Here is an 18,475-nt window from a genome sequence, read left to right on the forward strand (position 1 = left end):
CCTTTTCCTCGTATACGGTCTCACCAGTAGTGAGCATGCTGTCACTTTGCTTTTCTCTTGCTATCCAATTCTTGAGTTGTTCGCTAGCAATTTTCATCTATCATTACTGTAATGCATAAGAGTTCTTTATAAACCAGGTCCATATTTTATTCATGCATTAATGGTTGGTACTTTCCCAAGCTCTAATGTACAAACTAGGGTTGGTAAGATGTACATCACCATAAAAGATATTGACTAATATCGCTCTTGTGTTATGAGCTCATAGCCGATGAACACTGGCTGCTTCAATGTTATGATGAATAAATGTGATTTTTACTGACAGTAATCACTAACCTGCAGTAATCCTTCATAAACGACAAAACATATCTTTGCAATCTGCAGAACTAATAAGCAGTTTATCTTATGAAAACTCTTCTTACTGAAGGCATGTGATATCTTTTCATGCTGAAAAAAATAGTATAGAAAAACCTTGTAAAATGTCAAATCTAAAACAGCAATAACTCGACGATGTCTGCAGATGTTAATGCAAATATACGCAGAGGTCCAAATTTCATCCTTCGTAAACTGAAAAGAGCTGGCAGTCTGCGTTACGACTACAACTTGAAGTATTGATATATTTATGCCTCATATGACAAATATGTCCTGGGAGTGACCATCATCATTATTGCGAAAACACAACTACAGTCCTAACAAATCTCAAGCCTCAATAACGGATGAATTGGTGAGATTATATGGGTTTTCCACAATAATGAGTATGTCCTATTTCATTGTAATCTCTCTTTATAAAAATGAATGTGTGTGTGTGTGTGTATCCCCAACCATTCACAAAGCATCTCTCATTTTATCAGCGCTGTTTAAAAGAAGCTGAGCTGTGATTGGTTGCTATGAACAACAGTTTTCCTTGCAAACAATCACTAAGCATCTCTCATTTCACCAGAGCTGGTTAAAAGAAGGTGAGCTGTGATTGGTTGCTATGAACAACAGTTTTCCTTGCAAGCAATCACTAAGCATCTCTCATTTCACCAGAGCTGGTTAAAAGAAGGTGAGCTGTGATTGGCTGCTATGAGCAAGTTTTCCCACTTGACAACACCTCAGCAGACACTGACATGGTGGGAGAAATCTAGCATCCCCGGGAACATAAGCTCCCAGCCATTGTCTCCCCCAGAAAGGAGCAGAGAGCACGACAGAAATGAATACTCCCCTCTTGTACCCATATACAGATCACACGTCCTCCATCCAATAGGCACATCTTCCCTCTTAAAGGGATCTCCAGTATGGAAGTTAGGGCAAATCCCTCAGTGCTCTGATTCTGACCCCAGGCTTCTATTAAAGGGATCATTGGTATGGAAGTCAGGGCAAATCCACCCAGCATTTTGGTTCTAACCCCAGGCCTCTCTTAAAGGGATCCCCTGTATGGAATTTAGGGCAAATCCCCTAGCGCTCTGAATCTGACCCCAGGATTCCATTAAAAATATAATTGGTATGCAAGTCAGGTCAAATCCACTCAGCGCTCTGGTACTGATCCCAGGCTCTCTTAAAGGGATCCCCGGTATGGAAGTTAGGGCAAATACACTCTGTGCTCAGATTTTGACCCCAGGCCCCTCTTAAAGGGATCCCCGATACAGAAATGAGGGCAAATCCACTCTGCGTTTTGGTACTGACCCCATCCTTTTTGGGAACTGCAAACCATGCATTAGGTTATACATTATTATATTGTGGTAACTTTTTGTCATAATTACGGGGGTACATGCATCCATGTTTATTTGCTCTTAGGTCCATTTTTGATTAGTCTACATGGTTTACATAAGGTTTTGTCCTGTGTATTATTATTTATTCAAACAATGTAAGCCAGCTCACCGACTTCCATAGGAGCACGGATCACCATCATGCAATGGTTGGTTCAACGAAGAAAGAAGGGAAATATCTAGCTCCACACGAAAAATCGATTTTCAAATTTATTTCAATGAAGACTATACATGGATCAGCTCCAGGACTGCATCAGCTCACACAGGAGCGACATAAGCGACGCGTTTCGATCGCTACATGCGATCTTTATCAAAGCTACCATATCAAAATCACACATAGGTTAAAAAGGAGCAGAAACCTATCCTGAGTCTAATACAAGTCACATGATTGGAAGGTCCTGTTCTAACAATACAATAAGAACAAACAAAAAATTTGTAAAAGGTACCTCAATATTGCACATAAAATATACAAAAGCTGATCCATGTATTGTCTTCATTGGAATAAATTTGAAAATCGATTTTTCGTGTGGAGCTGGATATTTCCCTTCTTTCTTCTATTATTATTTATACCTTGCTTTGAATTATACTACAGCATTTAACATATGATTTATGCAGGCTCTACTTTATGTGTGCATTTGCTATTTTTTGCATTATTACATTGCATGTCTTTGCCCAGCATCTTGGATGGGGTGATTACCAGGTTCTTCCTTTAGAATCTCTTCTTGGAGTGTCATTTATAGCCCATTTGTCTTGGGCTTTTAATTGTTTTTAATCTTTTTTCTTGTTGTTAGTGTGTTTCCATTTTGTATGCTGAAAATAAATAAAAATTGATCATTTTTGTCACATATTGGTATAGATTATTATTATCGTATAATGAATTTCTTTGATTTTGGGATTGATCGCGTCCATATTGCACACTCTTTCTTCTGATGTTAGTTTGGTACTGACCCCAGGCCTCTCTTAAACGAAAGGTGCCGCAATTTTATATAATTTGCAAAAAAAGAGTAAGTAACAAAACATGTTGTTAAAGCAAATGTTGTACTAACCAGGATTTATGGTTTGTTTGTAATAATGTTTTAATGTAGCCACTGGGCGCTGCCATCTTGATTTGCAGATCTGTGGAGGACTCATACACTCTGCAAATATGGCCATCCCTGGACATAGGAGACTGCGGACGGCTCCCGACCCCACCATGCAGCCTCATTAGCAGAGAACTGGGCACGCCCCATGTGGGCTGCACCATTCACTGCTGTAGGTGTGGCTGGGCGCCATTTTACTGTAGCCCAGTGCTATCTGCTGAGCTCCAATTTCTGCACCGTGCTTCCTGCTCCAGCTCCACTGTCCTCCTGCTCTGTCTCCGCCTCCTCACTCACACACAGCCCCAGTGATCTCCGGTAATCTGACACCTTTGCTTTTATGAGAGATTTTATGGCTGTCTGAGGAGGACAGTGACATATACAGCCCATAGTCTAGTGTATATTTGGGGGGGGCTGGAAGTTTCACCAGTGTCGGCATATCTGTAATACTGTCTCCTGTGATACTGCCTGCTGAGCCGTGTATCTAATCCTCTCCTGTGTGATACTGACTGCTGAGCCGTGTATCTAATCCTCCCCTGTGTGATACTGACTGCTGAACCGTGTATCTAATCCTCTCCTGTGTGATACTGACTGCTGAGCCGTGTATCTAATACTATCCTGTGTGATACTGTCTGCTGAGCCATGTGTCTAATCCTCCCCTGTGTGATACTGACTGCTGAGCCATGTATCTAATCCTCCCCTGTGTGATACTGTCTGCTGAGCTGTGTATCTAATCCTCTCCTGTGTGATACTGACTGCTGAACCGTGTATCTAATCCTCTCCTGTATGATACTCTCTGCTGAGCTGTGTATCTAATCCTCTCCTGTGTGATACTGACTGCTGAACCGTGTATCTAATCCTCTCCTGTATGATACTCTCTGCTGAGCTGTGTATCTAATCCTCCCCTGTGTGATACTGCCTGCTGAGCCATGTATCTAATCCTCTCCTGTATGATACTGTCTGCTGAGCTGTGTATCTAATCCTCTCCTGTGTGATACTGACTGCTGAACCGTGTATCTAATCCTCTCCTGTATGATACTCTCTGCTGAGCTGTGTATCTAATCCTCTCCTGTGTGATACTGACTGCTGAACCGTGTATCTAATCCTCCCCTGTGTGATACTGCCTGCTGAGCCATGTATCTAATCATCTCCTGTGTGATACTGACTGCTGAACCGTGTATCTAATCCTCCCCTGTGTGATACTGACTGCTGAACCGTGTATCTAATCGTCTCCTGTATGATACTGTCTGCTGAGCTGTGTATCTAATCCTATCCTGTGTGATATTGTCTGCTGAGCCGTGTATCTAATCCTATCTTGTGTGATACTGACTGCTGAGCTGTGTATCTAATCCTATCCTGTGTGATACTGACTGCTGAACCGTGTATCTAATCCTCTCCTGTATGATACTGTCTGCTGAGCTGTGTATCTAATCCTATCCTGTGTGATACTGACTGCTGAACCGTGTATCTCATCCTCTCCTGTGTGATACTGTCTGCTGAGCCGTGTATCTATTCCTCTCCTGTGTGATACTGTCTGCTGAGCCATGTATCTAATTCTCTGCCGTGTGATACTGCTCTCCTGAAATACTCTATGCTGCTGTCACCCTGCTGGTTTTATGTGTGATCTACATGGTGGTATTGTGTATGATCTATATGGCGGCATTGTGTGCGAAGTATATGGCGATATTATTTGTGATCTGCTAAAAGGGGACCCATTCTAGGGTGGTTCTGGCTGAGCACCTGCACACGGGTCAGGGGGGTAATAGTCAGGTGCAGTCAGGGGAGGGCTGGTGAAGCAGCTGAAGAGAGGGGTCTCATTTTTATCGTTACTGTATGGCTCCATTCCCCCCAGCCTGCTTCCCAGCGTCACCCCAGACTGCGCCTGTCGCCTCGCTTTCACACATCGCCAGGACAGGGGCCTGATGTATGGTGGAAGGAGCAGGGCGACAGCAGCACAGAGTATTTCAGGAGTGCAGTGTGCTGGTCTGTGGGGGGCACCCTGTTCGGTGCCAGGGATTGTACATAGAGCGCTGTGTTTTATTCACATGGATGGACCGTCTTCTTGTCTGCTCCACAGAAATCCAGGAAACATTTCTGCTGATTGATGACCTGTTCTGATCCAGACTTTACATGCAAAGACAGTCAGTAACTTTGCAGGCCCCATCAAAATGGTTGCTCACTGTGTTCCTAAATGTCATCCTCTCTTTTCCCTTAGCAAGCACCCAGTAGGGGAGGAGAGGAGTGACACCACACCCATGTCAGCAGATTCTGCCCATACAGTGTCCATTTTAGGGCATGATCATATATCAAAATCAAACATCATGGACACTGTACACCCATAATTACTGCAGGACAGTAATGTGAGCTAGTTGTACACTAGGTTTTTGTGCCAAATTTCAGTATCTGCTCCCCCTAGTGTTAACAAGTGGAAATGCCAAACTTTTAAAATTATTTTTCATATTTTGCAAAATTAAAAACAAATGATAATATTTTTTAAGAAAATGTAAACATTAAGTCTTTACATTTTTTCAATTGCTGAAAAAATTTTTTTGGGATGGCACTTTCCCTTTAAAGGGATCTCCAGTATGGAAGTTAGGGTAAATCCCTCAGTGCTCTGATTCTCACCCAAGGTTTCTATTAAAGAGATCATTGGAATGGAAGTCAGGGCAAATCCACTCAGCAATCTGGTTCTGACGCCAGGTCTCTCTTAAAGGGATCCCTGGTACGGAAGTTAGGGCCATTCCACTCAGCGCTCTGGTTCTGACCCCAGGATGATGGGAGTATGTGGGATATTAGGGGTAGTAGTCTGGTGGCTATGGTTGATGGGATAATGTGAGATATTAGTAGTCCGGTAGCTCTGACTGACAGGATGATGTGGGATATTATAGTGAATGTGGCAATGCGGAGTGGGCGGGGTTCTACACTCAGCTTTATATACACAGGACAGAGGTTGAGTCAACTTTAATCCATGTCATCTGGCTGCAAGTGTGATTTAGTTATTGCCAACACCTGTTAGGTGCCACAGGTAAGTTACAGGTGCTGTTAATTACACAAATTAGAGAAGCATCACATGATTTTTCGAACAGTGCCAATACTTTTGTCCACCCTCTTTTTTATGTTTGGCGTGGAATTATATCCAATTTGGCTTTAGGAAAAATCTTTTTGTGTTTTTTCATTTAAGACAAATTAAATGAAGATAATAATACCAAAGAATTTGTGTTTGCAATCATTTTCAGGAAGAAACTGAGTATTATCTGACAGAATTGCAGGGGTGTCAATACTTTTGGCCACAACTGTATATATAGATATAATCATTATAATTTGTTATAACTAACCGTAGTTAGTTACTATGCCCGGGCAGTGCCGGGCTCTTCAGCTAGTTTAACATAATTATCTACTTTATTTGATTAACATGTAACATCAAATGTGTTAAGTTTATAAGAGTTGGAGTTTGTGGGAATTTTTGCCTAGTCATCCAGAAGAGAATTAGTTAGGTGTGACACCGATATTGAACAAAGCCCAGCTTGCAATCTCCATTCTAATCCATCCCTACAATCTTCATTTGGATTGAGGTTACGGTTAAGTGTGGGCCTGTCAAGTTCCTCCACACTAATCTCGCCAAACCATGACTTTATGGACCTTGTGTTTTTACACTGGTGCACAGTCATGCTGTAATAAAAAAATATATTCCTCAGTCTGTTGATACAAAGTTGTCAATAGTCCAAAATGACTTCTCAAGGCAACCCTTTACACATCTGGTAGCAGGAAAAACAGCATCATTTGTTTGAATGAGTATGTCATCATGTCATCAGTGTGTGATCATTGTGGTCATCCGTAGTTTTCCTATATGAATATAGAAATAATGAAATTACAAGTCTTATCCATTACTTTGCAATGTTAAACATGTACAGCACGTAGACAGCACAAGGATTGCATACAGATGCCATCCGTGTGCTGTACGTGTTTTTCATGGACCCATAGACTTGTATTAGTCTTTGTCATCCCTGCTGCTGGAAAAAAAACAGACCTGTCGCCATGTGGTTCACACAAACACATGGTATGTGTGAAAACACGAACATGTGAAGATCACCATAGGTTACAGTGGGGAAGTGTGGTTTCGTCCACACATATCGGAAACTCAAATATGTGAAAGGGACCTAAAAAAGTTTTCCAGTCCTGGGGAGATATATGGGAAGCAATGCAGCTTCCCAAATCTTAATAGCATGTATTATTGTTAATGCTAAGTTCCCAAATGTAGTATTTGATATCTTTTTTATGTTGCAGATTGTCTGTCTTATTTAATAAGCTAAGTTACGGTAAGTTATTTGCATTTTGAATGTATTTTTATATTTTCATCACGTTTTTTCACCTGCAGCTTTTGTCTTCTTTTGGCATGTCATGTTTTAATACAACTACTTTGATTTGGAAACATCTTGTTAATTTAGCTTTGGTAAAACTTTATTGAAAAAGTCATTTGCAAGTTGCATGTGTTTTTGTTGTGTTTCCGCATATGAATTCAAGTCTATGTGGAATATTTGCAAATAAAATGCAGATTTATTTACTGCAAAAGAATTTGACATTTTGCAGATTTCAGAATTGATCTTCAGGTTAATAAAAGGACAATGGGCATGAGATTTCTATATATCCCATACACTTTGCTGGAACTGTAATATAGGTCTAGGATTTGGCTTGGCTGTCCAGTTTGAGTGATCATTGCATAATTATGAATATGCAATTTGTATATTGCAATCACATGTTGACTAGCTTTTTTCTTAATGTCCTACTGAGAGAAGAGGATGAGAAGCCAGTCCACACAGAACTGCAACTTTGAAAATTAGCCACCTGACCTGGCAAGCAAAGCTAACAATGTGTATAAGGTGCTTAGGCAAGCCTCTGAAAACAACCTCAAAGAATTACGCCTCCAAATTGGACTGTTGCATTAATTTAGTCAGGTAGGTAAAGCTCACTAAAGCCAAACTCATCAATCAGACTGCCAATTGGCAAAACACGAGTTATCACTACATAGAACACAATTCCTCTGCTCCAGAGTTCAATGAATTGTTTGTCTAATCCCTGACATTGTGCTTATTTTTAAAGCTTGCATACACTTGCTCAGCCAAGAAAATCCATGTCATGAAGCTCCTGGTGCAGTTTTTGTGTTGATTTAATGCCAGAGGAAGTCTGCAGCTATGCAGTTAATGACCTCATGTCATCATTGGAACAAAAAAGAGGACCGGCGAAAGAAAGAGGAGGATGGATTATGAATGACACCAGTAACCCTGAATAAACAAAAAGGTAAGAAAACAGGAAAAATATTAAAGTGAAAAAACACCAGTATTAATCAAAGTGCACAAACAACATTAAAAACATTTAAAAAGCAAGAAGATTTTTTTGCTTTAAAACAGATCTGAATACCATACAAGCAATAGAGATGTTGCACGAAACATGATCAGTAGTGTATCAATGCACAGACAAGCAATATTCAATATAAAAATAAAGACATAAATACGTAGTAGCAGTGTATAAATAGATATATAACTAACAGTTATATGATGGCATGGACGTGCATGGCCGCCAATGACGCTGGGTTACTAGTGTTTATTGATGATGTGACTGAAGACAGAAGCAGCCGGATGAATTCTGAAGAGTACAGGGCTATGATTTCTGCTCATATTTACCGAAATTCAGCAATTATGATTGGACGGCGTTTCACAGGATGTTTTTGTTCATTTCCTTTCATTAGACCTGACAGTCTACAGTTCAATTGCATTTCAGGTGTTTCATTTTAAAACCAAATTAGTGGCACTCATGGCCCAAATCACAAAGATTCAGTCACTGTCCAAAAATTTCTGGACCTAACTGTATGTTGTGTGTTTTTTATGCCACTTATTAACCATCAGTCACTAGAGTGACATTTTATTTGATATATTATTTGTTTATTATTAGTTTATTTTATTTTATCCCACTTCATACTCAGCAGCAACTGGAGTAAGCTCTGATTGCTGCTGTTACCCATTTATTTGACGCAGTTAATAAATGTTAATCTCTGTTAATCACTGTTACTTAAATGGCCTAATGGTATGGCATAGTTGTTCCAGTGTCAATTGCCCTTCCCTGTTATAAAATTGCAGGGAGTCCAGTGGGTTGCAATAGCAGCCAGAGCATTCCGAAGGCCTCAGTCACTGCCATCTTTGTGCCTATAGAACAGGGGTGGGGAACCTCAGGTCCCAGGGCCATTTACGGCCCTCGATGACCTTTTATCCGGCCCACAGATAGATTCTCAGGCATTCTTGAGTAGGGAGCTGTATTTTGATTTCCATCAGCTCAATAATTTCATCTTGCTCTGTGAGCACACACACACAGTGTTCACTGCTGAACACTGAAGGGCATGCAATGAAAGATTACCGACACCAGTGCCAGAGTCAGGATGTACTTTGTGGGCAGAGTTTGTACGCCCCAGAAGGATGGTATAAATATCCAAATGGCCCTTGGCAGAAAAAAGATTCCCCACCCCTGCTATAGAACAACAAGGCACAAAAGTTTAAGTCTACCCACAGTTAAAAAATAAAGAAATAAAAAACATATTTGCTATCATCATATTCATAATTTAAATAGCTCAACACACACTTATTTAAATCATATTCTAAACACAAAATTAAATTCCAGAATTGCTCTTTTAAAGTTGCTGCACTCCCCATAAAATACAATAAAAAGTGATCAAAGCATCGTATGTACTCCAAAATGCTCTGCACACAAAACACAAGCCCTGACAAAGGTCACTGAGAAAATATTAGTTATGGATTTCTGAAAATGACAACAGAAACTAATTTTTTTTTACAACGATTAGAATTATTTTAATCACTAAATTATGAAAAAAAATATAACTTTGGTAATGCATTAATTAATTAAAAGAATCATATCACCGGGTCATTTTTACTAAAAAATGTATGCTAAAAATAAACAAAGCAAAAAAAGAAATGGTGAAATTGCATTTTTTTTTATCATTTCACCCACTTAGAGATTTTTCTGGTTTTGAAGCACATTTTATAGTAAAATGAATGGTGTCATTAAACACCACCTGTCCTGAAATAAAAAAAAGCCCTTCTATGTTTATGATGACAGAAAAATGAAAAAGTTTTACATTATACTGGGGCATCCCTGGTGCGGGTGTAGAAGAGAAGACCGGGCTGTGAGTGCTGACAGTGCATCGGAACCAAAACTGTTGGGGCCGAACCTAATATTGTCTACCTATGTAGAAGGGGCACGTCGAACCAGGGAGGTATAAAAGGGTTTGTACGGGAAAAGAAGGGGCTCCCCACCAGAGAGAGGAGTCAGAGAGGACCAAAGCCGGGCTGCAGGGAAAGATAGGCCACATAAAAGTGATCGTGGCCGGGTGCAGAGAGGACTCCTATGTTTCGGCGTCCCTGTGGAGGAACGCACACCTAGAGGATGATTGCGGTGGACTCCACTCTGCAGCGCTGCAACATAATGGACTATGGGCTCAGCGGGTAAGACTGGTGACCGGCGTGCTGCTGCCGGAAGTGAGACCGAGTTGTTAGGTGGTGAAGCTGGAAGAACTCAGCAACTAACCAACCATCTGACTCAGGAAAAGAAACAGACAACCGAGTCACGTTAAGTGGAATTGATCTATAGACTGTCATTTTGAATTACTCTTTCCCTGTTTACCCCTCATTCTTTACCAGCGAGGAGGTTACCCCTGTTCTTATAAAACAAGTAATTGTAAACCCCTGCTCTGCGTCTCTGTGTCACTGCATTCGAATACCTGTGTTACACCAATAGCGCACAATACAGTAGTTTTTAGCACTTTAACTGCGGAGCCACATGCAAGTGACATAGGAGCCACATGAGGATCGAGAACAACTTGTTCTGGAATATTGCTTTAGGATCGGTCTTGGATGCATTTTTCATGTCCCAGGGTTTATTCTATATGTCATATATGAATAGTAACAATTAGAAAACAAGGTGCACTACAATATCTTATTGTTCTACAGTATATAGGTGCTATATCCAGTAGTAAGAAAATAATGCAAGGACACGATGGAGGAAAGCACTACTGAGGTCATGCAATGCACACTAGAGGTCAAAATGAAGCCATGCCTGACACAGTGATATGCGTGAGGCTATTGTTGGGTTCCCACTCACACCCTCACTCTTATGATGGACTTTTCCCCGGTTCCCTACTGGTAATGGACACACCACTTGGAGTCCCCACAGCAGTTACTGGGTGGTTTCTCTAACTCCAGCGGCTGTACCAGACTGGTGTGAGCAGCTTTCTTGCCTGTGCTTTCTCTTTCAGGTTATAGTTCCAGCATAGTGCCTTGTCAGCTTGCACCATACTTTCTGTGTGATCTTTAGCACTCAGCTATTTACTTGTGATCTTTTTACCAGTCATGCACAAGCTAACTTTTCTTATACTGTAGGGCGTTTGTGGCCCTGTATAGCTACCCTTGGGTCATAAGACCATTTTAGGAGTTTTCTCACCATACTGCTCACCCATTATAAGTCAGATAGACACTGGGAGTGTCAGTTAACCTTTAATACATTGTCCATAATTATTGTCTGGGTGTATGCATTATCTGTACTAACATTATTCGCATGCAGATTATTGGTTTTGAGTGGTGGGACCCAGATGGTTTGACTTATGTTTTAATGTTGGTAATTGTGTGCTAATAAAGTATTTTTGATATTGTTATTTGACTTCTAGTGTGCATATCTTACAGTAGTGCTTTCCTCCTCCTTGTCCTTATATATGGATAGTACTGAAATGTATTACCTTTTTGAAGCAGCTTTTCTTCACTTTCTAAATGGGTTGACCTATTTCTGAAAATCTTAATTCTTAGGCAAGGTTTATTTTAAAAAATCAAACTGCATTTCTCTCACAACCCATGGGTTCACTGTTGAGTCTCAACTTGCTGCTCCCGATGTCTAGTGTTGGCTGCAATGTTGACATCACATGGACATCACATCAGCCAATCAGTGAGCTCAGTGGCTCTGCTATGCATACAGAATGCCTTGGGATCACTGATTGACCACAGCACTTTCCACGTGATGTCAGCACTACAGTCACTACCAGTGGCAACGATTTAGTGTTGGACCCGATGATGCTGAGTAAGACTTTTTTAAAAAAAAAAACAAACAAACAGTGGCCAGGGAGTGGAATTTCCTGACAGTGGACAGTCCCTTTAATTAAAAGAACTTCACCAAGTAGATAATAGCACAGCAAATAAAAGCACAATCTCATACAAATCCTAAGAATCCATCATGTAACGTTTTTTTAAAGTATTCAAAAATGTAAACTTGAAAAAGTCTTAAAAAGTAATGACAAAAAGACATTCTGGTCGAATTCTGAATGTACTTTAATAGGCAAAACTAATAGAATCAATTAAGTTAAACAAAGCTAGATAAATGTGGCAAAATTAAATTTTAAATTACAAACAATGCAATAATTTACTCATTGTGTTAATTCTTCTACAAGTAAAGATAACATGCATTAAAGATGCAAGGAAAGCAACAAAATCCAAATAAGGTCAGCAAAGCTAGAAACTAAAAGATGAAATGCTAAAAAAGAAAATCTAATCTTAAAATGTTTCGCAAATAACTAAATAGAAAAAAAAACTATGAGTGTTGACCTTTAAAGGATAGACCAGGTAGATTAGTGAAGGAGATGAATGCATGATTCCCAACAGTATTTAAAGTTAAATGCCAAATAACAAATTGGTACACTATGAGAACACAATGACTTGGGGAAACTGTGTATATAGAAGTAGACAAAGTCAGTAAATTTCACACTGAAAAATAAATTGCTTAAAGCTTTTCCTTATATCTTTCACCCCTTTAAAGGGGTTGTTCATTTTATTTTTACAAATGTGTTTTAGATAAGATCTCATAGCACTTACTAATATAAGTATTACAGATTCTCCTTCGGCCTTTGCTAATTAAGCCTTACAGACTGCACAGCTCTGTTTTTCTCACAATGACTGCTGATGGGAGGATGTGGTGGGGTGAGAGGAGTGACCAGTTCTGTCCATCAGTTTTCTCCAGTTAAAAGTCAATGCAACATGGAAAGGCTGTTAATAAGTTGCTGAAAATCAGGTTTGGTCATATGACCCGATATCAGAGGCTTTTCCTAAGAATGATGCAGCATTTCACAAAGGAATAGATAAACATTGACCTTTTAGTTCTTGATTGCCCTCATGTGCGATGGACAGGGAGTGATCCCTGAAGCTCCGCTGCCTATAGGAGAAAATGTCAGGAAAGCAGAGATGCATGGATCATTTCTCCGCTTCCTGCCCCATGCTTCCTGTCTGACAGTTGCACAGCTGGATGACATGAGCATTCAGCGCACGTCTGTGTCTGATAGAATGCTGCCGGCAACAAAGATGTAGAGAGGAGAATGTGTAGAGAAGAGAAGGGGGTGTGTGTGTGTGTAGACAATGTTAGGGGTGGTGATGAAGATGGTGGAGTAGGCAATGATTGAAGTGGTGGGGATAACAATGATTGGGGGGGTGGAGAGGTTAATGGTGGAGGATATGGTGAGGGCAATGATTGGGGTGGTGGAGAGGGTAATGATGAAGGTGATGGAGAGCGCAGTGATGAGGGTGATGGAGAGAGCAATGATGAGGGTGGTGGAGAGGGCAATGATTGGGGTGGTGGAGAGGGCAAAGACTGGGGTGGTGGAGAGGGCAGTTATGAGGGTGATGGAGAGGGCAATGATGAGGGTGGTGGAGAGGGCAATAATGGAAGTGGGGAGAGCACAATGATTAGATGAGGGAGGGGGACAATGAAGGATGTGGAGATTGGGATGGGAGGAAGGGGGACTTAAAATTGACTTACTTCACATTTTCCCCATGCTTTACTTATTTTCCCATTAGTACAGGGGAAATACGCTGCACGAATTGACATTATGCAGAAAATATATACAACGTGTGCATGAGACTTCAGAGATCTCATTCAATTCACTTGTACTGTAAAACCTTGCATATTTTCAGTGTGCGCATATCCTTACAGGTAATTGGGGAGAGTCACAAACTGAATAAATTATATTATTGGGAGTCAAAGATTATACTGTAGTTAATGAGGGACACAGTGCTGCTTATCACTTTAATTTTTTAATGGTGGGGTACATATCTATATTCAGGGGGGAGACACATGTATGTATATAATGTATGTGACCTTGTTATTTTCAGGGCTGCGACGATCATCGTGACAAGACGAGTCTGTCTGGGAGATGTTGACACGAAGGTCTCTCCAGATTGAGAAGAAACAGGAGAAAGCAGCTGTAATCAGACGAGACGTGAGCAGTAAGTGCCTGGATGTAAATATTACTCTGTATCTGCACTGTGTGATTTGGATTGATAATGTTATTTGTAAAATCCCTTATTATGTATAGCACAGTCCTTTAGTATATGGTGTACTCACTTATTATGTATAACACCTTCCTTACATAATTTCCTCTTTTATTATGTATAACACCGTCCATTATAACTTACCATCCTCTCTAGAAATATATGGTGCTGATCCTTATTATATAGCTTCCTCTGCTGTTATGCACAGTACTGTCTCTTAGGCCGGGGTCACACTGTGTTATGGCAGTCTATTTAACGGACTGCGCTACACCGCGATCTAATGCGGTGCAATGAAGTCCGTTAATGCTGCCATAGACCCACATTATGTGGCGCATCGCAATGCATGCCATAAAGCGGCACACGTTCGCGATGTGCCGTCATTCACTGACGGAGCCTCGGACGCGGGCTGCAGCGTCTGAGGCTCTGTCACAACTAGCGCTGATGAATCATCAGCGCTAGCGGTATAGCATAACACATATCACGTTATGTTATAGCGTTAACGCAGCGCGTCAACGCTATGCATTGAACGGGCTGTGTTAACGCTATGTGAACCTGGCCTTACACAGTGTAACCTTGTTATTTTTGTTATTCACAGCGCCCTCTTTTATTACATAGTTCCCTCTCTTGTTAGATATAAAATGACTGCTGATGGAGCAGCACGTGACCAATTGACCAGTCCATCAGCTGCTCCATTAGAAAAGAAGCTTTCCCATGCTCCATCAGCCGTCATTGCATTATAAATCTAACAAGAAAGGACATTATGTAATAAAGACAGAGGGCACTGTAAATAATCCAATATGTAAGGGATGGTACTGCACATAACAAGAGAGGGCACTGTGTAATAAGGGATGGCAATATATATAATAAAGTGACTAAGTAATATATATAGTGTGTATATATATATATATATATACCCATTGACAAAGACATGAATAGTCAATAATTTTAAGGGTAGAATAATTTTAAAATTTGTAAATAGAATATCAAAAATAAAATCCAGAAAATCATATTGTATAAATTTATTTCCATTTTGCAGTGAGAAATAACTATTTGATCCCCTTCCAACCATTAACAGTTCTGGCTCCTACAGACCAGTTAGATGCTCCTAATCAAATTTAAGACAGCTATCATACATAGTCACCTTTATAAAAGACTACTGATCTCAGACTCAATTAATCAGTCAGATTCTAACCTCTACAATGTGGGCAATACCAAAGAGTTTTATAAGGATGTCAGGGACAATCAATGGGGTATTGTCAAGAGGAAGATGAGAGACACCAGACCCAACAAAGCAGACAAGGTGAAGGCTGCTATCAAAGTAACCTGGGCTTTTATAACACCTCAGCAATGCCACAGGCTGATCGCCTCCATGCCACCCTGCATTGATGCAGTAATTGATACAAAAGAAGCCTTGACTAAGTATTGAGTGCATTTACTGAACATATATTTCAGTAGGCCAACATTTCAGATTTTAAAATAATTTTTCAAGCTGGTGTTATAAAGTATTCTAAATTACTGAGACATGTTGCATTCCTGTGCAGTACGCTGGCATGTCAAAACATCGCATGCGGACGCATCCGCATACAATGCATGTCCCTGCATACCCAATGTTAAAAATAAGTATGCAGGACAATGCAGGACGTATGCGGAAGTAGTCAGAGCAAAGGCAGAGCTTAAGGGAGGACGTAGGCAGCCATACACAGACCAGCCATACACAGACCAGCCATACCCAGACCAGCCATACCCAGACCAGCCATACGCAAGTGTGAACTTAGCCTAAATGCTAAAACTGACCTGCCATTATGATATTCTAGGTCATTACAAGTTCATAGATACCTAACATGTCTAGGTTCTTTTTTATGTAAATGGTAAAAAAAAATTCTAAACTTTGCTAAAAAAAATTGCGCCATTTTCTGATACCCATAGCATGTCCATTTTTCATGATCTCGGGTTGGGTGATAGCTTATTTTTTGCTCGCCAAGCTGACATTTTTAGTGATACCATTTTGGTGCAGATACAATCTTTTGATTGCCCGTTATTGCCAAACATAATTCTGGCATTTTTAATTTTTTCTCGCTATGCCGTTTAGCGATCAGGTTAGTCCTTTTTTTATTGATAGATCAGGTGATGCTCAATGCGGAAATGCCAAATATGTGTATATCTTGTATAGAAGAAAAAACCCCGTAGAAGAGCAATAGCATGAAATGGCCATCGTCGCTCGCAGACTCCTGGTCCCATTCACACCAACATGTTTTAATTGTCGCCAATAAAGTATGGACTTCTGAGACCAGTGAGTGCCACCTCTTTTTCTTCTATACAAGATATCAATGCATGACTACATTGGTTGAGCACCCGAGAGTCCAGTTTTGAATGCCTGCTTATCCACTCAGATGGCTGTGATATTACCGCATGATTGCACATCACACTGCTATCGGAGCTGAAAAGTTTTTGTGGTGCGGATAAATTCTGTTTTCTAGCCAAATATGTGTATGTTTGAATTTGTTTATTGTTTTATTTTGAATGGGGAGAAAGGGAGTGATTTTGAATTTTATATTTTTTTATTATTTTTTCATATTTTTAAAAACTTTTTTTTCACTTTTGGCATGCTTCAATAGTCTCCATGGAGACTAGACGCTGCCATAACCCAATTGGCTCTACTACATACAGACGATGATCAGATCACCTGTATGTAGCAGAATTGCTGACTTGCTATGAGTGCCAACCACCAGGCAGCACTAATTGCAATCTGGCACAGACAACCATAGAGGTCTCCAGGAGACCTCTGGTTGTCATGCCAACCCACCGGTGACCTGCGATCACATAACGTGTTCACCAGTGGGTGGATTTCTGGCACGATTGCCAAAAGCCCATGTTAAATGCTACTATGCGAGTTTGACAGCGGCATTTAATGGGTTAATAGCAGCGGGTGGATCGCAATTCCACCAGTGGCTGTTCAGAGTACATGTCAGATGTTCAAAACAGCTGTTATGTGTCAGGAAAGATGTGGGCTTACCTCCAGAGCCCACATCAAAGGGAGGGAGTCCGACATTGGCGTATTTGTACGCCCGATGTCGGAAAGGGGTTAATTCAGATCATTATTTAAATCACAACATTAATAAAATATTTCATTTAGGATTTGCCACAGCTTACATTATTGGTACTGATAAACAAACCCATGGATGTTCAGGTTCACCAAATATACAGTAAAAAGTTTAGTTTGGGTCCAAACTTGATCTCGAACTTTACGCCTGACCCGAACCCAATAAAAGTTAATAGGGACTTGAACTTTAATGTTTTACAATGGCTGTAAAATGGTCATAGTCAGAGCTAGAGGGCTGCTTCAAAAAGGAGCTAAATGGAGGTAAGAGCAGGGCAATTGCCCTTCACACAAATGTTGATAGGTAAATGACTGAAAGTGGTTCTGTCACCATAGCAACAATGGAAAATAGGAAGTAAATGAGTAACATAAAAATTTTAACCGTATCTTCACAGAGACTGAGGCTTGCTACTGCCAGTTCAATTAAAAATTTCACCCAAAGAACATACGGCAGAGTACCCCTACATTAGCAGCTTACAAATTTCACCCACAGAGCATGTTTCCATGGGAATCTCATTGAAGCTAATAATAAATTTCACCTACAGAGCATGTTTCCACATTTCCCTGGTAAAGCGGATTAAAATTTCACCCCCAAATCATGTTTCCACATTTCCCCCACAGAAGCTGATAAATTTCTCCCGCACAGCACGTTTGCACATTTATCTCACTGAAGCTGATGATGATTTTCACCCACAGAGCATGTTTCCATAGTTCCCTGAGAAAGATAATTTAAAATTTCACTTACAGATCATGTTTCCACATTTCCTCCACAGAAGGGAATAACAAATTTCACCCACAGAGCATGATTCCACATTTATCAAACTGAAGTTAATAACAAATTCCACTCACAGAGAATGTTTCCACATTTATCCCACAGAGCTTATAAAAAATGTCACTCACAGAGCATGCTTCCACATTTCCTTGAGAAAGCTGATTAAAAATGTTACCCATAGTTCATGTTTCTGCATTTCCCCCACAGAAGCTGTTAACAAATTTCACAAAAACTGCCCCAACCTACTGTCTCCTTCCCCACCATCCTGTAGCATGTAAGCCTGAAAGGGCAGGGTCCTCTCCCCTCTATATCAGTCTTTTATTGTTAGTTTGTTTACTGTAAGTGATATCTGTATTTTGTATGTATCCCTTCTCATGTACAGCACGATGGAATCAATGGCACTATATAAATAAATAATC

The 18,475-nt window shown here is 40.4% G+C and overlaps 1 long non-coding RNA gene across 2 annotated transcripts in view; it reads left to right on the top strand.

The window, feature by feature from the left end:
* The first annotated feature begins 3,042 nt into the window (after positions 1 to 3,042).
* The window catches only part of LOC141083966 (uncharacterized), a 175,793-nt gene continuing 160,360 nt past the window's right edge, over positions 3,043 to 18,475 (top strand). For both annotated transcript variants that reach the window (XR_012230873.1, XR_012230874.1), the window contains exons 1-5: positions 3,043 to 3,139; positions 7,106 to 7,137; positions 7,615 to 7,773; positions 7,919 to 8,116; positions 14,029 to 14,142. This is a non-coding gene — a long non-coding RNA (uncharacterized lncRNA). The remainder of the gene's footprint in view (positions 3,140 to 7,105; positions 7,138 to 7,614; positions 7,774 to 7,918; positions 8,117 to 14,028; positions 14,143 to 18,475) is intronic.

Source organism: Dendrobates tinctorius, unplaced genomic scaffold (assembly GCF_039654945.1).
Source record: "Dendrobates tinctorius isolate UK_male_01 unplaced genomic scaffold, ASM3965494v1 ptg000022l, whole genome shotgun sequence".
NCBI classification, from domain to species: Eukaryota; Metazoa; Chordata; class Amphibia; order Anura; family Dendrobatidae; genus Dendrobates; species Dendrobates tinctorius.